Genomic DNA, 22,353 nt, shown 5'->3' with positions numbered 1-22,353 from the left:
TCAAACACTTAGAGCTTGTAATTCATCCTGTAAGATTGAAAACTCTTTTCCATGGACAGAGATCAGAGACAGTGTCTCTTGGGGCTCTGTACAGGGGGGTTCCTGACCCCCTGCCAGGGTCCCAGGCCTTCCAGGACAGCCAGAGGGAAGCTCCGGATTCCCACAGGAAAGAACATGTTAAAAGAAATCAAGATTGGCTGGATGACGAGGAAGTGTTTGAGAATCAGAAAGGGAAGTGAAGGGGTGTTGAAGGCAAAGCTGGGCAATAACATAGAAGATGTTGACAAGGAACCTGAGAACTGCTGAGATGATGGGGGGAAAAGTGTACTGGAAGCAAGTGTTTCTGACAAATTTGTATAAAAATAGGCATTGTGGATTGTAATGAGTCTTGGGATGATGGGAGAGAGCTGCTGATCCGGGATAAAACTTCAGGAGTTTTATCTAAACTCTTTTAACTTCAACCCCTATAGAATGACAAGAACTGGCACAGTGTGGCCTAGTAAAAAGGATTCAGATTAGGGAGAAGGACTAGTCTGGAGTTTGACAAAACAGTTGGGAGAGGAGACAGTAGGGTTATATCAGAATAATATGTTTCCACATAAATTTATCCATTGCAATACCTAAAAAAGGATCAAATCTTTTTTTCACTTTTCTGCTGTGTTTTGGGCTGACTTGGCTGGACACTAGATGCACACCAAAATCACTCTATCACTTTCTTCTTGAGCTGGATGGGGGAGGGAAAATACAGAAAAAGGCTTCTGGGTGGAGATAAGAACAAGAAGAGATCACTCACCTATTACCATCAAGAGCAAAATAGACTCAATTTTGGGAAATTAGTTTTAATTTATTACTAATGAAGTCAGGGTAGGGTAACAAGAAGTAAACCCAATTCTTAAACACCTTTCCCCCCACTCTACTCCTGGTCCTGGGCTCAACATTATGGGTCCTCTCCTACTCAGAAGTGATATTCTGTGATATTTCTCTCCCTGCTCTTCTGCAGCAGCACTATCAGTTCATCACATGTTGTCTTTGCCATTCCTTCTTCCTCAGGAGGAGGATTTCTCACACTCTTCCACTTCTTCATCAGAGGGTTCCCTTTTCACAGGGTGCAGTCCTTCAGGAATAGACTTCTTCAGTGTGTCCTTTATGGGGTCACAAGTCCTCCAGAAAATCTGCTCCAGCCTGCTCCATCAACCTGCTCCAGTGTTGGTTTCCCAAGGGGTCACAGCCTCCTTTGAGCAGGGTTTTGGGTCCTTCATAGGCTCCAGGTGGATGAATCTGTGTTCCACCATGTACTGCAGTTCCATTGGCTGCAGGAGGACATCCTGCCTCACCATGTTCTTCACCACAGGCTGCAGGGGGATCTCGATTCCTAAGCCTGGAGCACCTCCTCTGCCCCTGACCTTGGTGTCTGCAGAGTTTTTTCACATGTTCTCACCCTTCTTTCCAACTGCAGTTGCTGTAGCACATCAACTTCTACTTGTTCTTAATTCTGTTATGCCAGAGGCACTACCATGGTCACTGATGGGCTCGGCATTCTGCAGCATGTCTGTCTTGGACTCCACTGGCATTGCCTCTGTTGGGCACAGGAACCTTCTAGCAGCTTCTCACAGAAGTCATCCTTGTACCCTTCCACCACCATAACCTTTCCACACAAACCAGACATGCTATCAGTAAATACCACCTTTTTGCTGGCAGGTCTTGCCTTATTACTGGTATTCTACATGAAGCATCTGACTCAAGAAGAGGAACTCCAAAGAGCTTTTCTGCTTCCCATTTGCCAAACAGACACGGGAGAAGTGAGCACCACAGTGTTCTTGCTGATCTATGGGAATACTGGCAGTGCTGCTTGACTTCTGCTTGTCTTTATGAAAACAGACCATCAACTAATAGTTGCACTAATCAACTAACAGACCTCCTCCCCTGTTTGGGGATTAATTATCCCCACAGATACTCAGCAGTCTGATCACATGCTGCTGGAGCCAGGACATTGGTGGGTTTGGCTTAGTTGTTGGGTCAGGCTGTGGCTGGGATAGAAAGGAGGTCACAGTCAGGGTCAGGAAAACCCAAGGGCAGAGACCAAAGAAGTACAAACACATTAATCTTGAGGGCAAGGCAGGGGTGTGGATGCCCGGCTGTGATGTGGAACGTGGGAAGTGCTGGTGTGCCAGAGCAAGCTGAGGGCTGAGGCAGAGGCTGGACTCCACACTAGAACACTGGAATGCTGAGAAAGGAGGCTGGTGAAGCAGGATGGTCGGGAATGAGTCTCGGAGTATCAGAAAGAAGGATCAGGGATTAGATGTAGAAATTGCAGCATAATACATAGTTTTAGGAAAATTGGCAAGCTCACAGAAAACCTTCTGTAAAGACATATCTACCACTTTCTGACGGTATGGCTGAATTTGGGGCAGCACAGTGGGGGACTCCTTTCATAAGAAAAGTTCAATCAAAGCACATTTGTATAAGTGAAGATCCTAGTGTTTTTTCCTAACTTACAGCAGATGCCTAGGCTTTACTCTGTGTGGAGACTGTGCCACAAATGTATTTGTAATGTGTGGTGGTTTCCTTGTTTTGTCCCAGGCATGGCAGGTACACTGGCACAGACAGAAGAAAAATACTTGTATGGTGAAACCACATTCTGAGCTCTGATTTTACAAAGGCTTATGAAGAAGGTCCTGAAAGCACTGTTAGGAGAGTAAAATCAGTTCTCTGGGAAACAGTTAAAACCACAAATTATTACAATTATATGCTTGGCTGTTTCAGAAAATTAGAATTACTAACTTTTCATTGAGGAAAAGAAGGAGGTGTGTGTGAAAGCGGGTCTCAAATGTTGAAAGAAGAAAAAGTAATTAGTGAGGTTTCATGTAGGTGAAACCAATCTCACTTAAGAAGGCTAACTAGCCCCTCATTTTCATGACTGTAATAAACATTCATTTATTCCTGGCTGCTGGCAACATAAAGTAGCTTAACAATTAGTGTGGGATGGGCTCATCTGTGGGTGGCATGTGAGGTAATACCAGTTATTCCTCAGGGGAAAACTCATACCTAGCTACCTATATTTTTACCACCTCTAGCACACTCAGTGGACTGGAGTTCTGCACCTGTGGCTCCAGTGTATCCAGGATGGAGAGTGTGTGGGATTTGAATCTGAATTTCCATGGAATTTTGGCTCAAACAAATAAAGTGGGTTGCACTGTCTTCTGTAAGGTGGAAGCTCAGGTAGAATTAAGCTTAAAAACTTGTATAAATAAATACAGGTTTACAGATTTGAGATGTGAGGAATTCTGTTGACATATTCAACGTTAATTCAGTGCTCTGCATGTGGAAGGGGAGAAAGTGGAGGCAGAAGTGACTTGATGTTCCTTCAGACTGTCTTAGTGTATAACACAGGTCAGAGCAGTTTCCCGGTGGTTTTCATGCTAAATCTTGGGACATGGGAGAGGTATAATAATTTAATTTTATTTAATTTGGTTTTCAATCCATTAAATTTAATACTTATCATTTAATAATTATCATTTGCTGTTCGTTTGCCTGGGTTTTTTAACTATTGAGGCACACACAAGGTGCTTTCCTACTATTTGTTCCACAAGACTAGATGATGTTTTGGTGTATGGACTTTGAAATTTTGTGGGTTTAGGGTGAGATTGCCTTAAAAATGTAATTTCTTGCTGGTATATCAAATTGAATCTGAGAAGCATTTCTGTGTTAAATACAGTTACATTAATTGAAAGAATATTTGAAAATAAAGCTGTTTTTCCTTTCTTTTCTTCTCCTCCCAACTCCATTCCCTGAACTCTAGGGAAAGCCTATTCATTTGTAAAGCTTCATTCTTCTTTCAGGACTGGTATTTTGGGAGGGCGGTCACACTGTCATTTGTAAAGGGGCACATCAAAACATAGAGTTTTTATTTCTTTTTTTCTACCTAGAGTGTTCATCCTGCCTCGTTTTGTTGCAGAGAGTGTAGAGTGTTGCACAGGATGGGATGGAGAAGGGAAACAGTGACAGAGAAAAATACAGTGCTTAATTTAATAAAATTTAGGTTTCTGTTTTATTGTTATTTTGTCCTTTTTGTACACTGGCTTTAGAGGAACATTCAAAATAGTGAATCTATTTTCTAAGTTTAGAGAAGTGCTGTTTATTAGCAGCAGTTGCAGGCAAATTTTTTTGTACCTACCACAGTTTAATAAAGTTCTAATGACAGTAAATTTTACTAAAATATTTTGTATTACTTAGGAAAACTGCCAATCCACAAATTTCTTAAGTATGAGGAGACATGCAGTTGGTGCAGCCAGTATTTCTTGTATCTCCCCCTGCCCCCTCCCCTTTGATTTACTAATAACTCTGATTCTCTTGAAAATTTTCTTCCTTCCCCACCCAACAACTGCTTTATAGCTGACAAAAATAAGCAATTTCCTAGCCTTATCCTCTACCTACAGAGGTCATAAAAATTGCTAATGGAAACGCTGTTGCCTTCTGTTGTGTGATTCTAATAGGAAACGGATCACTGCAATTTATGGGGTACTTACCCTTTTCGGTACATGATGAATGGCTCACTTCAAATGATGCTTCCTCATTGATTTCCAAGTATTTATCACCAGAAAAGACAGAGCAGGAAGAACAGCATTTAAACATGAAGTTGATTTTGAAGATGTTGTCTTTTCACTACAGTGTGAATTCATGGCAATATAGCGTTTGCTCTAATAGGGAAGCAAAAGATGTGAAGTCAGTTCTTTACATTGCTCTTAAGATTAGGTCTCTGAACCCACTTTTTGTTATGCTGTATTAGCTTTCTTGCCTGTCCTTTGCTAGAGAGAGTGAGAGGCTTACTCTGTGCAGAGGTTTTGCTCACACTCTGCCTTGTTTGCTACCATGTTTTTGAAACAAGCACATAAGATATTTGTATGTCAGTAGTCTCTTTGCTGTCAAGCTTTTTGGGATATGTTCTCTTAATTCACAGAAAATCTATATGCAGATAAATTCTATGCAATATTTAGCAGGTGACTGAAATATTTGTATTGGTGTGGTGTTGTTTTATTTTGCTACATGAAGTATTAGAAGAGACCCACTGAATCTGTTCCATTTTTATCTGGCTGGACTGGACTGAATCAAAACAAAAACCATCTCATTAATGCCTGCAGTGGTCATATAATCTTTTTCTGTGTGTTGCTGAATTAATCACTGTGCAAAACCACATGTAAGCAAGGTAGATCATGGACAGATACAATTCTACAAAATATTTTTGTTTTTAAATTGCCAAAACTGATACATCCCTGTGCCAAGTAAGATAACTTGCTTCAATTGAGAAGCATATTGCAGCTTTACAGTTTGTAAGACTGGCTTAAATGTCATTGACTTGACAGTTTTTGAATACTGCAAATGGTTATAGCTATGCAGTAACTAAAATTATCATATTTTTAAATGGTAATGTTAAAACTTTTTTGTATTCCTCATTTCCAGAGAGTCCAATATTAGTTAATTAGATAATATGGTAGCAAAAATGAGGTTATGTTTATTAGAAAAAAGCATGGAGTTTTCACAAGTCACTTTGATAGCTACCACTGCAGTTAGGTTTACTATTACATGGAAATAAACTGATTTTTCATTAAAGAACATTATATGAAACCATTGATATAAAATGCACCCATTCCAGAGAACTTGTAATAATTTTAACTTTCACTATGTAAGAGCACTTCTTTATACTATTCTCTTACATTATTTATCTGTTTCTTGAGATTATAACCTTGCTCCTTTCTTATTGTAATTAATGTGATTTACAAATTTTTAGTTTCAAATCATGATGCAAACAATGGAAAAGAAGAACAAAATCTGCAGATGAAGTCTGTTCAGTTTCCATTTTTTTTTCCTCTTTTTCTGAAAGCTGTGTTGAGTAAATCTCTAAACAGCTACCAGGCTGCACGTGGATGACTGACAAAATGCACTCTGTATTGTTTACTTCCATTGCTAAGATTTATAGAATTCGTCTTCAGATGTCTCTAGTGTAAACATACTGGATGTCAAAAGAAAACAAGTGAAGACTGTCATACCTCTCTGATCAATTTGCTCTAAAATAGGCTTAGTATAATGCACAATTTCTTTCTACATGAAGAAGCACTTTTCTGTAAAACCACTCTTTTCAGCTGTCCTTTCCAAAATCAGTAATATCAAGTGCTCTGTTCTTAACTTCACCTGCTTTCTCATGCCACACTGCAGTTACTTTCAAAAGAAGAGCTCTCATACTTGTGTGAGATGTCTCACATAAAATAACAACAAAAAACTAGTTATCAGCCTTGCAGAGCACTAGATTATATGTTCATATTCTGGGCTAAAAGTTGTCCTATAAAGGATTGCCTCAATTCCCACAGTGTTCAAGTGGAGCTGCCACAGTCAGTGATTAATCTGTGTTTCCTTTGGAAACGGATGTTAATTGGTTGGACACTGAGTAATGGATGATGGTATGAAGAATAGATGCAACTTTAAATCTGTGTAATATTGGAACGTAAAAGATAATTGAAATAGTATCTTTGAAATACAGAAATAGTACCTGACTTGTTAGAAGGCAGGGAATAAACTATATTCTTTATCTTGGGTATGTGTAAAGATATGGGTGGAGAAAGGGAAGTTAAAAATATAGTTGTTTACTGTACTTCATTTCAATTAAAACCAGTATAATTCAAGTAAATGTATCTGCTTTTCTTTGTGACTTAGGGTTTGGTGCACATGCTTGAGTGGCAGAGGACAAAATGTACTTTTTGAAGATAAGAAATATTCTAAATAATGAGAACAACATGCACTGAACAAGCACAAATCATTCAGATACCTCTCTAAATTGCACATGTTGAATTTAAGTGACTCAAAATTAGGTTGAACTAACAATCTAAAAATACATAGAACCTCTTTTTTCTAAATCCTGCTTTTAGAATTTATGTTCTTATTTGTACATCAAAGAGCTGTTGACAGCAAGTCTCTAAATGACTGGCCCAAATCTGAGTTGAATAATATTTTGGAATGAACTGTTCCTAGTCTTTGCTCTTCTAAACCAGCATTGTCTCTGAAAATGATAAACATATATATTTGCACTCTTGCCTTTTGCTCTTAGTGGTGGCATGGCCTGCATTGAAAATCTCATGCCTGGAGATCCTGACATTTTGCTGCAGCTAATGAGCATCTGAGTCTTGATAGTCACAGAGCTGCAATGGGCTTGTTTGTGCTGGTTTTGAGTAGTGCTGGAAGATCTGCTAGTTGGGATTTCAAAACAAGGGCAATTGAAATAAAATGCTGACAGAATTTTAATAAAGTTACAGTTGCTTAAAGAATGTTCAAACTTATTTAACTTGTCTTTTCACCTTATTATCTGCCTCACACTTTTAATATGTAAATGTAAGAGCTGATTACAAAATAAATTATGTAGGTTCATGAAATATTTTAACAGTACTACCCAATTCTTTTATTGCCTTTGCTGCAATCCTTGGCAGAGCTTCATGGAAATGCAGACTTCAATGAAAAATATTGACCTGAATTATTAAAACCATGTATGGCTAAGAGTAGTCCTATGAAAGCTTTGGATAGAATTTGGATTTTCTTTAGTCAAATAATTTAAAATAATCATCTTAAATTATAAATCAGTAGTTTAAAGAGAACTTTGAAAACCATTTGTATTGCTGTTTGTCTTTTAGAGCATAGGTGAGAGAGACTCATATTGCGAGGAATCATGTTTTCTTTGATAATTTTATTAGGGGGTTGATTTTGAGGTCTTTTGTAGAAGAAGAATTTAAATAGGTGACTTAACAAAGTTGTGTTATCTCTAAAAACAATGATACTTTACTATTGGTCATGGTTGAAAGTCTTATTTTACTGTAGTCTAAAAAGCATTGGGTTTTTTTCATTGAAGGTGAATGTTTGAACAGAAGATACTGTTGTAAATGGGAACTGCTTATTGCTTTGAGTTTCAAAAGAGCAGATTTTATTTAATCTCTGCTAGCTGTGTACTGCAGAAGAGTACTCCACTGGGCTTCCTTCTTCAGGTGCCAGGTTCTGCATTGTTAGAAGGGACAGCCGTGGCTGTAAGCAAAAAGTCAGAGGAACTGTTTTAAAATTCCAATTTTTTCCTTGCTATTTAGTGCTCTTAAATAAATACCGACTAAGCCTGTTATATGTACTGGGCTTTTTTTTGTTTATTCTATGCCTTATGTTTCTTTCTGTGTTGTTTTCTGCTCTATCTGAAACAAGTGTTATGTATTTGCTGTTTAGTAACTTGTAGTTTCCCAGCTTTTATTTTGTGGATAGCCAAAACTCCTGGTATATAAATGAGTTGGCAAATAACGAAGTTGCACAACCAACCTGTTATGAAACTTCATCACCATCAGTCGCCTCTAGTACAGAAATACATTTTGTTTCCAAAAATAAAAACTACTAAGTATTTGCATGTTTAGTGCAGTGACCTGACTTTTATTTTTATGCATCAGAACTTAATCACAAGCTCAGTAAAATTCTCTGTTTGGATAAAGCTGATAGCAGCTTATTGTCCATCAGTATAAGATGGAAAGTCATGTTCTTTGCTCTATGAAGGGAAATTATTATATCCTACAAACAACTGAATGGTGAAACCCCCCTCAGAGGGTGAGCATGGAGAGGATGTCAGTCAGAATATTCTTATTTAAAACTCTGAGGAGTCATTCAGCTTCAGGATGGAGCTTCACTGCTGGAGTCAGCTTTCTCTTCAGTGCTCCTTCAGAGACTGACATTACACCTACAGCTCCTAGTGTTAATAGGACTGCACCTCCCTCCATCTGCAATTCAGACATCAGGATAGGAAGAAGCATTTGATCTGGTTAAAGCTTGTCACAGTGCTGTAAATTATGACTTAGAATCTTAAGTAAGCCAGAAGGTACTAGTGAAGGTTGTTATTAAAGCAGCAAGCATAGTCTTTATCCATAGTTTTTTCTTCACTAGAATGAATTCATTGCCCAAGTACCCTTTGGCCTCGTGTTTCCAAAGGAATTCTGAGTTTTTAGTGAAGAGAACCGCTCATTCAAACTCTGCTAGCTGGTACCTAAGTGCCCAAGAGGTACTTAGCATGGGGAGGAAAACGCCTCACTATTTTTTTGTACTCACTATTGTGACTATTATTTCCAACAAAAAAGCATCCACAGTCCTGCTCCATGAATTTGCTTTAAATGAATGTGGATATGCTAACAATCTTCTAGTTAACATATACAGGGGAATAGCACCAGTAACAAATGCACTGCCTTCTTTTAAAGTAGCAATTTGCTATAAGGAATTTCCAGTTTGTAAATATCCTGATCCATTCTATCATCATACAGAAAACCCACAATCATGGTATTTCTTTGTATGTTTTCTCAGTGCAGTGCAAAGGTACGTGACTGTTTAGAGAAAGATTTGACTTGGATAGACACTGACCCCAGGACAGCAAGAAGCTCCATGTGAGCTATCCAGTCCACTGGTCAGAACATGATGCCCACAAAGCTGCCTGCAGCTGTGGGTGGGCTCTTTCTGCTTCTTGAGCTGCCTCCTCCCTCCAGATATCTTTGCTCTGCGTGTGCTGGGAAGATAGAGCCTAGTCAGGGCTGTAGGTCAGCTCCGTGCTTTGTTAACAGAAGAAACAGACTCAAAGGCATGTCTTATCTTCACAGGAGCTACTGCAAGTCCCAGTACTCTCCCATTCCACCACTGGAAGAGAGCCACTCTTTTGTTTTCAGGCATGTAATGCAAAATTCATCAGTCAGATACTGAAATTGTTGTACTTGTTGTTAAACTTCACCTCTGACTGACAGTCACTCAGCTTGCTTTTGGGTTTTGCAAATAGGAAAGGGAATACAGATCTGTTGGAGGTACAATGCTAGTGATTCTTGCATGTTTGGAGTCTCATTGAAAATAACCCTTTGCAGTTCGCTGGTGATCTTCAATGCCCTTGTCCAGTTCCTGTGATCCAGTAATACCCTATATGTGGCAGTAAACACTTGATAAATTTTTATCACTGACTTGACAACACAGAGAGGAAGTGTTCAGCTGAGGAGTAGAGAGCTCTTGCGGACAGAAAGCTCTCTGATCTCCTCTACTCTGGGGAATTCATGTTTGCCTAGCCTGGGCATTTTTAAAGCTTGCATTTACCATTTATTGATCTACATTTTTTTCCCCCCTCTAGTCTGACTCAGCATTCCCAGTTTTAAGAAAATAGGTAGGACTGCAGTCCAGAAAAAAGGCATTATTATTTCTGAGGCAAAAAAGATGGCTTGCATATGAAGGAAGACAGTTTTTTTGGTAGCTCATCCTAGGGGAATGGGGAAGAAAGGAGACAGTCTTACTTGTATTTTCACATTCCTTATATGACAATCTGCATTAGTAGCATTTGATATTTGGATTAGAGAATAACCTCAAATTTTGCACCCTGTAGTTCAAATATTCCTTTTGTTTTCCATGACCTTGTGTTCCACAGCCCTTTGTTCATGTTTACCTTTTCTCTGGACTCAGACTGCCTAGCCCTGCTGCTCTGTGTCTCATCAATTCCAGCCTAGTCCCTTCCAGTGTAGAAAGTCTCCTTTCTTCTCTAGAGACATGCAGCAGAGACCACCTTGCTTTTTGTACCTATGTCACTTTTGCCTCCCAGCTGGCATCCTCCCTGCACTTAACTACAGGTCTTTGAATTTCGATGGTCTCTTCACCCATGCCAGCATTCCCCATCTCTCTTTCATCTATCCTGTTGGCACAAGGACCTAATGGTCTGTTGGTTCCTAAACCCAGATGGGGAAACTACTATAAGGAAAAGTAGGAGACTACAGGTGGTTATTCCTATTATTGCCTCAACATCTGCAAGCATAAAATCCCAGTGAAGAGACAGGGAGATCTTCCTCCAGGTTGTGGCTTACAGTATTCTTGAGAGAAAGAATGTGTAATTTTTTACACTTGCTCTGACATAAATAATACTTAACTGCTCCAGCCTGGTTGGTATCCCTTGAAATTGCATATAGTTTATGACAAGAACACCATGTTCACTTTCTGAATGGCTAATTTTACTTGTAAATAGTGGTAGTTGTTCTGGTATGAATGAATGAAAGAAGATTGCCTGGAGCACTGGTCTAGGCCAGATAGCACAGGTAGTTATTTTTATGGAACGGTAAGTCCTGAATGAATCAGTCAGGGTCAGAATGGTATAGTTAAACCCAGGAGTTACCAAGTTCCTCTGACCCAGATGAAGGTCTTTTTCTTAGCAATTTCAGTAAGAAAACGCTGGCTCTTGCATGGGTCTGCCTTGGTGGTTACATTGGTGAGACACAGATTGTGGTCTGATTTATATTTGAAATAGATCACCAAGAACTGAGTTGGACTTGCCCTGGCTGGCAACAGTTCACAGAGTGCCATGCTCTGGTCCTCTGTGACCTGGACTCATTTCCTCTGTGACCAGCAATTATCAAAGAATTAAGAGTTTTTAAAAGGTATGATTAACACAATGTCCACCCTTTATGTAAGTATAGAAAATAATTACGTGAAAATATAATTATGCCCAAATATTTTGCTTAATGTTTTGGGAAGATGAGGGAGATGAGTGGAGTTATATAAATATACATACATATAATGTGTATATAAGAAAAATACATATTTTTACATGCAAACCAAATGGTTTATGTATTAAATATCTGTTTCTGAGAAGTGTGCAGAATCTTCTTTACATCAGGATACCTGGATTTTGGTTATACCAAATCAGTATCCTCAAAGATATTTTACTAGTGTGTGGTTTGGTGTATTTTGTAGTGTATGGAATCCCCCTTTTAGGAGCCATTGTATAATGTTTTTCCCTCAAAAACTGGATTTTCTTACAATGTTAGCAGTAAGATATGTTAGAGCTTGGGGTAAGTAGGGGAAGAGGAGGAAATTTCAACTACATTGTGAGAAAAATGATTTTGAGTAATTAGGAATACCTAGCAGACTGAGGGAGAGAAGGAAAGTGCATGATCCTGAGCTCACAAGGGAGAGTGAGAAGAAACCGTAATTCAATTCAGAAAGCATAATCTGTGCAAAACCTTTTTCTTTACAATTTCTACTCTTTCAGTGCACAGCAATGCTGACTGTCTCTACAATTTGTCTGGATTTTAAATCAGATCAGTGTAATTAGCTAACTTTACTTATTAGCTTGAGCTGACTCTAGTGGCACAATGGTTGAATTGGTTGCCATTATATTTGTTTAACTGCTGTAAAGTAAGATTCTAACAATAGGTTCCTACACTTAAATAGCACTGTCGAGCACTGGTGCCCTATCAATCAGTCAGACCTCTCCCTCCTGCTGTCTGCTCTGATAGACAGTTCTGCTGATGTGGGGACTCTGGAAGAAGAGATCAGGAAGAAGGGATGATGGATAAAGACCATCTCCTGTCTTGGGAGGAAATCAGAAAAATCCTTTCTTTGACTATCAACAAGCTGCTTTGTCAAGGTGTCAGAAGATTAATTATGCTCATGCAAGAGGCGAGAGTGGCTGTTTTCCGTGCCGGTTTTGGTGTAATGGGGTGGCATTCTTCTGAACCATGGCAGAGAATTGCAAAGAAAGAGGCTTAAGAGATTTCAGCCCCCTAACATCACTGTCCTGTAAACGTTTGTAAAGCTCTTAGGCACACATCCACAGTACTGTGAAGTTCTCCCAGTAATTGATTAAAGTGTTTGTTTCGAGTGCTGTATGGACTTGATCTCGTGAAACATTTGGTGACAACCTCTGTTAAAAGTCTGTCAGCAGTATTGGTAGTTGGGACTCTTTAAGCTTTCGACAAAAACATGCAGAAAACTTAGCATAACACTAAACATGAAAACATGCAACCACTCACTAGTTTTTGGAGTTTATAAATCAATGAAAGGGAAAATCTCCAGTGTCTGGAGTATTTCATATTGGAGCTGAGCAAACCTGCTTTGTGTTTTCTTTTATCCATCATCCTTTTGTATGTTTTTGAATAAATTAAATGTAAAGTATAATAAAATATGGCAAATTTTACATTTTGAATTAATCTTTTTGGGAATAAATAAAATGTACTAGTTTTAATTCTGAACATATTAGATTTTGCTAAAAAAGGGGGTTTTGGGGTTTTTTCTTAGAATAAATCTAAATAGTAGACTTGAAGAAATTCACTACTTGAAATATGAGGTCATTTTAACTAAATCACTTGATACATTACAAGAGTATCTTCAAAAGTTCTTTAAATTTTGAACAAACTATGTCAGTAAAAGTGCTCCTTCCATCTGGCCTAATCTGTCTAACTTAATCCCGTGCCCAGATGAAGAGCATTTTTTGTAATCTGCTAATTTGAGACAGTTTTGGGTTTTTTCTTGAAAGAGACAAGTCTTGAGTTAATAAAAGGGAGAGTTAAAGAGCTGCATCACTTTATTATTTGTGGTTTAAGATGTTTTGAACTCTAATATGCTGGAGTTGAAACTGTAACAAAACCAAACATTTTAAACATGGCTGTGCCTGACCTTGAAATGCTGCTGATAAAAGCTAATGCTGTTAAATTGCATGCCAAATTAACCCTCATTTCCAAATGCTTTGTGTGTGTGTTTCCTGTAGGATAGGCTTTGATCCTGCCAAGCAACACTTCTTTTACAATCAGTTATTTTTTAATGAAGGAAAATCAATGAACAAGTTTCAGTAGCTGATTTCAGCAGTAGTGAAATGAAATGTTTTGTTTTCCATCTTTCTGCCACTGTACTTGGTCTACTGTATCAGACACCTGACATGAAACAGTGGTTTTTGCATAGATTTATTTTTACATATGTAAACTTTATCAAGGATTACAAGTTCATGTGAGAAAGACACAGGAAACTGGCTAATAGACTGGGCAAGGAATACTTTCTAAAGCAGTCCTTTTTTTTAAGTCTTACTGAGGCTTAGCATCAGTAAAGTGGGGATTTAATCTAAATCAAGAAAAAAATGTTAATTGTCTCACAAGTGTTTTTTGTTTGAAGCATCCGGGTTCAAATTATTTTAGCAGTTGTCCATTTTGGAGTGTTTGTTTTTAATTCAGAAGTTACATTGCAGGAACATCTGTCTGTGCAATCCACAGGTTTTTCATTTGCATCTTTTGAGAAATATGGACTTGGTATGAGATTTGGTGGGATATAATCATGCCCCTTTTTGGACCAGCAGGCCTTTGGAGATCTGGTGGTGTAAACTCACACTAAAATCAGACAAGCATGAGCAGAAACTGCTCACATACAGATATTGCTTTTCTGTTAGTTCTTATCTGCTGAGGACCTCGAGTGTTCTCATTTTAAAATGGAAGTGGCTCTTTTTAACCTCTGACAAATGAACTGCCATCTGCATAAATTAATTTGAGGGGGACATTATCTTCCAGTGTGAACTTTGGTGGGAAGTGCTTTCAGGCCATAAAGTGAATCATTGATCTGCCTGGGCTGGAGCTGATATCTTGGTCTCTCTGCCTGGCATCTCCTCCAGGATGTTTAGCTCCTGGTCCTCTGTCATGTGTCTTTTCTCTGCCGCTATGCACAGGCCACCCATACCATGGCTGTGTCCTGTGTAAGGTCTCTGACCTTGCTGTATTACCTTTTCATTTGGAGAGGGAAATGCCATGGTCCAAGCTTCCATCTTCACCACATCAGGACCATGTTCATTGCACTGGGCAGATGTCTCCGTATGCCTGGTCTGTGTGGCTGTTGTTTTCTCAGTGTCACCTTGATTGTGTTACCTTCCTTTTTGCACTTCTCTGCTAGCTGTTTCTTTTAATTTTGGTTTCTATAAGGTTAGACCTAAGGTTTTTATCTTGTCTTTCAAGGCCCTCAAAAAAACTCCTAAACTGTGAGGGGTTTTTCTCTCTGTTATCTGCCACTTATTCCCCTTTGTTATTGAGATGTCCACCCCAGTACCTATGGGGCAGCTGACTTTGATCCAGGGGCAGCCCAGCACTGGTGACCCTTGTTGGGTCCCCACTCCCTGGCACCATCTCACTTGTGTTGTGCTTTTGCATATGCTGAGACATTTTGGCTGCAGGAATGGAAGTGTGGCTGCATGGAGCCCACCCAGACAGCTCCTGAGCAGGGTGGAAGAGCCTTCTCCAAGCCAGAGGTGGCCAATTGCTGTACTGGCACCAGCCCTGCTCTGGGGAGGGCTTTTTTTCATCCTCGCTCTGACCTGACCTTGCTGCTGTCAGGAGAGCTGCTTAAACATCTCTGCTCTGTGGTCCTACTCTTTGGAACTGGATTTTCATGTTGCCCAGTATACCACCACCCCCTTCTCTGTGTACTGGGGGTATTCCTTTGTGTGGCCTGTCATGCTGTCATGTGGATGCCTGGGGAAGCAGCCAATCTGTAGGTCAGGGCAGCATCTTTCCCAGTACATATACTGCCAGCTCCAAGGTAACACAAACTGTTGGAAAAGTAGATTGTGCTTTACCTACGTACTTCTGTGCAGGCTATTTTAGAGACTTGTGGGGGTGGGGAGGTGTGAAGAACTGGGAGGGAGCGTGCTCAGAGAGCAAGACTCAGGATTTTCCAAAGGCTCTGTTTTGTTTGTGAGCTTTTAAAGCACCAGCCTCTTTCCGATTCTAAATACAAGAATTAACATTACTCCAGCACAGTAAACTTTGATGCACAGCTGTTTCTTTAAACCCACACAGCTTTCTGCCTACTTTGTAGGATCCTGGACTTGCCTCCAGGAAAATCCAGGGGCAAGGTTTCCAGTTTGTGCTTGATGGTGGGGATTTGCAGCGGTGTGAATGGAAGCAGAGGGGAGGCCTTGCCTCTGGAGCAGCAACAGATTCAGCTCGTGAGTGAATGGTTTGCTCATGGCAATGCTGAAGTGCTGCTGGAAGGGCTGTCTGGAGGTCTAGTCCAGCTCCTGCTCTTAAAAGTTCTGTAGCCAGTATTTGTGTTAGAGGAGGATGAAAAGGTGATAGGGTATAATTAAAGATACTGCTTTATTATATCTGAGAGGACCTTAGGAAATGCTAATAGTGAGAGGAAGAAGTAATGGGTTTGTTGTTGCCTCCTTTTAGCAGCATTTCTCTGAGAATTTAAGAGAAAATGAGTTCTGCTGAAATGACCTTTTCTTCACCTCTTACTGGCTCTTGAAAAGCCTGTGCTCCCTGAGCTGTCCACACAAACACACAAATAATCCAAAAAAACCCCAAGTGCATATGCTCCAAGGGATAGTTAAGCACATTAAAAAAAAAAAAAATCCTCATCACTGCTATTGTGTTTGAAAGCAGTTGTTTCTGAGGAAAATTGATTTTTTTCCCCACTTTAATACCTTAAAAATGCTTTTAATCTATCCCTAAGGAAAACGTGATAAGTGCTAAATAACTAACTAGAAGCTTTTTGAAGCCTGGAAGATCTTTGTTGTTCTCCCTTTGCATGTGTTTTCCCATGACTAAGGGCTTTGTTAAAATGTAGAAATAGTATTTAAAAAAAGATAAGATATCTGATCTTGCTAAGCCCTATACTTTTCTGTAGAAATTCAATGTAATTGAAGATGCTGTTTTTTCATTTTGAAATTGGGTGTACAGCAGATAAAAAGTGGGCTTCAAAAGAGGCTGTTCTAGAAAGGAAGTAACTTGAGAAAAATGGGCAATTGAACAGGAATTGATTTTTTAGCTTTCCTTTGAGCACAGAGTGTTCCTGTTACACTTGCTTGACCTTGTTGTCTCATAATAAGTTGTACTTATTTTCTCTTTGGTATTTTTGTCTTTCTATTCTTGGTTGGAGGAGTAATGTGCAACATTTGCCTGGTACCTGACAGTAGATCAGTCACTTCTCTGCCTTCCTAAATGAGACTTTTTCTGTCTGATACTGTTTTGGTTTTTTGAAAGAAGAGAAGCTGTATTTTTCTGTCTTGACAGATTAATGGCCATGAATGACACCTTGCAATAAAATCAGCATTCTGGCACAGTCCCTGTTGAGCCTTTTGTATTTGCAGGGTAGGAATCCCTGATCACCAGGTTGTTTTCTGTGCAAACACTGGGAGAATGCTGGGACCAACAAGGTTAAGCTGACCTTATGTGCTGGCCTGCTCACTGCCACTGACTGTCATGTTTCAAAGGTTAAACTAACTGTGGATGAAATGTAATCAGTAGTGCACTGGATCCTTTCCAGAGCTCACTGGAGGAGTGCAATAACCAGCATTGTTAGCTTTAGGAGAGCAAGAGACAGAGGTCATTACCTGTGTGCGTCTGAGCGTGAGGAACCAGCTGCCTTTCCTGCTACCTCCCACGTATGTTTATTTAAATCTTATCTGGAATTGTTATCCAGCTGGCCCCTGCTTTTTAAAATAAATATATCTGTTTATTCTTCATAAACTAATTTTCATCCTTCTGTTGCTTTCTCATAGTTTCCATGAGAAAAATGTGCTTCTCTCAAACCCTGTCATTAGATGGGATGGGAATTGTTACTTGGGGAAGCAGAAGAGGCTAAAAGAAAGAATTGCTGTGTTTTTAGATGACAGCCAAACATAGGCCGGGGTAAACCAGACACTACTTTTGAGACAGACACACAATGCTCCAGCAGAGGAAAGATGATCATGGTAAATTTTCCCTCCTTCACTACTGGGTAGCAAGGAAAAGAGCTGGTAAAATAGGAAGCTAGCAAAGACAGGGAGCAAGTGTGGGAGGACGAGGAGGCCAAACAGAAGCACTGAAGCAAAGATAGCATTTCTAAGAATCGATTTCCTGTTTCTTTCTATACTCAACCACTCATTTTCCCCAACTCTTCGTCATTTGTGCAGTACTTTCAGTCCTCAGCATTCAAATCTGCAGCAGGAGTCTGTTCTCATTATCAGATAAAAAGGCTTTCTGGAAGGCACCAGAAGCATATAGGATATGGTAGGGAAGTACTGCCTGTTGTCACATTAGGAATTTCAAGGGTGACAGGAGTTGAAGCCAGGTTGGTTTTTTTTTTTTTTTGTTTTGTGTTTTTTTTTTTTTTTTGGGGGGGGGGGGGTTTTGTTGGTTTTTTTTGCCTGTATAGCTTTTGCACTACCTGCCATCTGAAAATGCCTGTACAATAACAATAGATTTAAGTGAGAAGCAAAAAATTGTCTTCCTTTTGAATCCTGTGGAAAGATTCTTTTTCACTTCATCAAAGCATTTTATATTCTTTATAGATCAAGGTATGGGTATGGCCTTGAAAATCAATGCATTTAGCAGAAATGGAGATTTTCCCTTGAAAGAAGAAAGGGACTGATGGGGGACTTCCATTTCAGAGAAAATCAGAGCTTTAGAGAGGATCAGATTATCTTGATATATGTTTTGTTATACACTTGTGATTATTGTGTTACAATCAACTGGTGGGAATATGAATGTCTTTTTTAGGATTTTTCTGTATGGGCTTTTCATTTTGAGTTAGTTTCTAAAGAAGCCCTGATAAACATAGAGCCCTGTACTTGTTCATAGAAAAGTAATCTCCATTCAGAAAAGCTCAGTGTAAGTTGGTTATGATGTTGTGAGAAGAAAATGCCATTATCCTCCTTAGCCCACCTTTATCAGACTCTCAGGTTTTTAATCACAAGCAGAGAGTTCCTTAGCACTGTTTTTATCTGTTGCCCTCTCCTGTACTTCAAAAGTAGAATGATCTTCTCTTTATTCCTAGTCTTCATGAGATCTCTCTACTTCAGTGTGTGAGAGAGGACAAGGTATTCACTATCTATTTACTTTTCTTATGAAATTCTTCTTTCTGAAAGGCCTTTTTTTTCCCCCCTTGGCCATTTTTCCCCTTTCTCTTCATGCCAGAGCACTGGATATGTGGAAGGACTGAGTAAAAGCACTAGCAACTGTCTTATCCTTGTGAATGCAGAGCAGTATTCTTTCCCAATACTGCATCTTTCACATGCCTCTTTCTCTATGCTAGATTGCTGTATTCATTGTTCAAAGAGCAGCTTGATTTCTCTTCCCACCTGGAGGTAGAATGCTTCCATAGCCACTTCTTTAAATATTCCTGGACTTCTATTATGGCAAGCAGTGTCTGGACTAGACATAATTTCTCTATGAATGGTTCCAGACTAGCCATAATTGCTCTATGAATGGTTCCTAGTCTACTGGGATAACTATTCCAATGTCTAATATTTGTGGTCCAAAATTGTCCTCAAGGAAACTCTGGACATTGTGCAAATCTTCACAGAGAGCTTCTCAACAAAGCATTTTTAATGTGAGAAAATATGTTGACTCAAACTACAGTCATGGAGGATGTAGATCAGCATGAGTAGTGAAGAAGCTGTTTGAGGTTTTCCTATCAGGTCTATAAGGAATTCATTACTTTTTCTTGCATGTGGGAGGCTTTCTAGAGACCTTGTTCCAGCTCTGCTGAATGACCTTAGGAACAAGAAACCAGTTTCTTCTACCTCCCAGGTGTTCAATCAACTGCCCAGAACTGGGTTCATGGCATTCCCAGCTAGGGGAATACTTGTGAGTCAGGTGCTTGCCCTTGTGTAGAAATAACTAGAATTCCTCAAAGAAAGGAAAAGCTTTTAACATTAGCATTTTTAGGAAGATCTGGCCATACTCAGTGTTTCTGCACAAGAAACAGCAGATAAACAGCAAGGCCTGATGGAGTTTCTGTTTTTCTGGAATATCTTAATGATGGGAGAATTTGGGCAACACTACTTGAAATAAATACCTTTGCTTGGGAAAACCATTTGTAATTGAAATATGCGGTCTGTTTGTATTGAATATTCAAAGGAGTTTTTTTCATATTCTAAACTGATCTGCTTCTTTGCTTAAAAAGCTCAGATATTTTATTAGAAAGATGCTGTGTAAAACCACTACTCATAATCTAACTCTTCATGGCTGCCGAGCATGTTGTTTTCTCTTTGCAGCACAAAGGCCAACTGCATTAAAGTGGATGATTTTATGTGATTACTAGCTGCATCCGTCTTTGTATTCAGACTGGCTGATTGCTATAAATACAAACTCAAGTTTCTTTGAATGGTGATCGTCTGAATTTCCTCAGTATAAGGGTTCAAGATGAGCCAGGTGTACAACAGTATCTTGTGTTCCCCCTCCAGCTAGATTTCTACAGTACATATGTGTGCACATTTTGGCTACAAGTCATATTTTTTTTTTTAAATCTCCTTTCTTCTTGACTCTGTTCTTCACACCTTTCATGTTTTCCTTCTGTGGATTTATAAAGACCTGTTTATGCCTGAGTGCTGTTTTGGGTAAGAAGTTATCTTTAAAAGAACAGTAAGAGAGATGGGTTTCTACTCTGTCTTCTGCCCATCCACCTTTTTCTCTTGGGTCATGTATGTGGCAAAAATACTAGAAGCAGCATGGATACCATGGTAGTACTCCAGAGCAGAATGGTTTGGAACCAGGGAAAAACCAGACGTGCACAGTATCTACTCCATGCCATTGGTCCGTTGGGCTTTGATGGGTATGTTGGCACAGATGTCTCCAGAGATAGCTATATTCTGTAATTAGAGGCCTGCATTACATCTTTCCCCTTTTAGGCATGTTTAATGGCTATGTATTTTGAAAAATTCGCCAAGTAGCATAAGATGTTTGTGAAGCTTTTTCTGACAAGCCTTTCACTGAGCCTCGACAGCAGGATTTCCAGGTCAGTGCATACCATATATTTGTGTCTGGACACAGCTGCAGATTGTCCTTTTTTGCTGTCCCCACCAGACTCTGCTGAGATGTTTTTCTGGGTCTGTTTTCTCTGCATTTGTCAGTCACTGAGAGAAATCAGCTAATTTTGGATAGATGTGCTTCATATGTGAAATCCCATCCTCACTGATGCTAGCAGGTTTAGTTGCTGTACATGTTCAAAACCCAGGGGAGAAATGTGGTGTTCCAGGAAGGCTTGTTCCCTCACCATGTGTCAGATTTCTGTGCTATGTGCTAGCAACAAGAGCAGACAGCAAACCTAGTGAGCTGAAATGTTCTCTGTATACCACAGCATTCCTTAGAAAATTCTTCTAGCTTGTGAATATTTCATAGCAGGACAATTTACTGTCTTGTGAGGAAAGAAAAAGACTTGTTTTGGCTTTGAGTGTACAGAATTCTAAATTGTATAAGAAAATTGTGGCAAATTTTCTGAAGTTACCCTGGAAATTTTTGACTTCTCTCTCTCTCTCTCTGGTGTCTGAATAGTCTTCCAGACTTTTGTGTTTGAGTTTTGCAGTTTAGTCCTTATGACTAAGGACTAAAAAAGCCTAAAGCCTGGGCTTTTTTTTTCAGCATAAAAATCTTGGTTTAAGCTTTTGATAAGGAATATAAGATTATTCTTTCCTGTGTTGACAGTTAGTGAGGCACACGTGAGGAGATGGGGATTGGGGAGAGAAGGCAGCCTTCTTGTGTAACTACATGAGAATATTTTAGTATGTGCATTCTCTGCAGGAGACTTTTAAATACAGATAAAACTAGTGATTCTGTTCCTCAAGCCTAGTCATACGTGTTAGTTAAGTCTTCTAACTGAAATCTGTACAACAGATTTAAAAATCATTATTAGACCTTTAAAACGTCATAAAGATTCAAAGACAAAGAGGCCAGTTTGCCTCTTTAAATTATATGGCATTCAAGGATGTGTTATTTCAGGAGCTTTTCCAAGACACTGCACTGTCACAGCTTCATTGCTTCAAATGTCACTTCAAGTAGGAGCAGTTTTTATAACTACACAGTAAACTCAAGATGGTTTAATGGAAATTATTTCTTCATGTGTCAAAATGACCCCTTTGTTTCTCATTTTACTCTTTTGTTGCCTGCAGCTAATCTGGTTTTTGGGTTATCAGATCCAAGCATCTTACAATGCTGACTCTAGCAGCGGCATTCAGCTGGAATGCTGCCTTTTGTTTACTGGTTTCACCAGGCCTCCAGTGCTTTCTTTGGTCATCTGGTGGCTCCACTAATGTGATTTGCACTCCCAGGCTCTGCAGGTAGTCATGGGCTTTTAAAGGGAATTAGAGGAAAGCCTGCCACCCTGGTTGCTAATGAATCCACAGGGTATTTCTTATTGGTGTTTTCTTTTTCCAGATTATTTTTTCTTTTTTATGGTATTTTTCTTCTACTTGGACTTCAATTTCTAAAGTGGATTTACCTGGCTGTGGTGTGGTGACATACACTTTGCTTGAAATAGAAGTACCAAATCCTATTGATCAGTGTGTCCATTTGGGGTAGTCTCAGAAACTGTAAAGTATGGAAAAAATAGATAGCTACATAAATACTCTAAACTTCTTTATTACAATACATATTATACAAAGCTTCTTCTTGGTAATAGGGGATATGGTGAAAAGAGACAAACTTCCACCTTCATGCAAACTTTATTAAAATAGCAAATGTTGGTTCATGTAGGGAAGTTGAAGTGTTTTGCTAATGAGGTGGCAGCTGGAATACTGAATTTTTGCAAGCACACCAGGAG

General features: G+C 39.3%; 1 protein-coding gene across 8 annotated transcripts in view; it reads left to right on the top strand.

Annotated features, from left to right (window-relative positions):
- The window catches only part of GREB1L (GREB1 like retinoic acid receptor coactivator), a 133,082-nt gene that overhangs the window by 28,362 nt on the left and 82,367 nt on the right, over positions 1 to 22,353 (top strand). The window contains exon 1 of one of the 8 annotated variants that reach the window (XM_021551541.2): positions 17,107 to 17,218. The exons of the other annotated variants lie outside the window; for them this stretch is intronic. The gene's annotated coding sequence lies outside the window, so the exon portion shown is untranslated. Of the gene's footprint in view, positions 1 to 17,106; positions 17,219 to 22,353 lie in introns of those variants that run through there. 8 annotated transcript variants of the gene reach the window in all.

The sequence above is a fragment of the Lonchura striata genome, chromosome 1, assembly GCF_046129695.1.
Source record: "Lonchura striata isolate bLonStr1 chromosome 1, bLonStr1.mat, whole genome shotgun sequence".
Classification (NCBI taxonomy): Eukaryota; Metazoa; Chordata; class Aves; order Passeriformes; family Estrildidae; genus Lonchura; species Lonchura striata.
The sequence above is the reverse complement of the archived record's forward strand: the minus strand, read 5'-3'. Positions and strand labels throughout refer to the sequence as shown.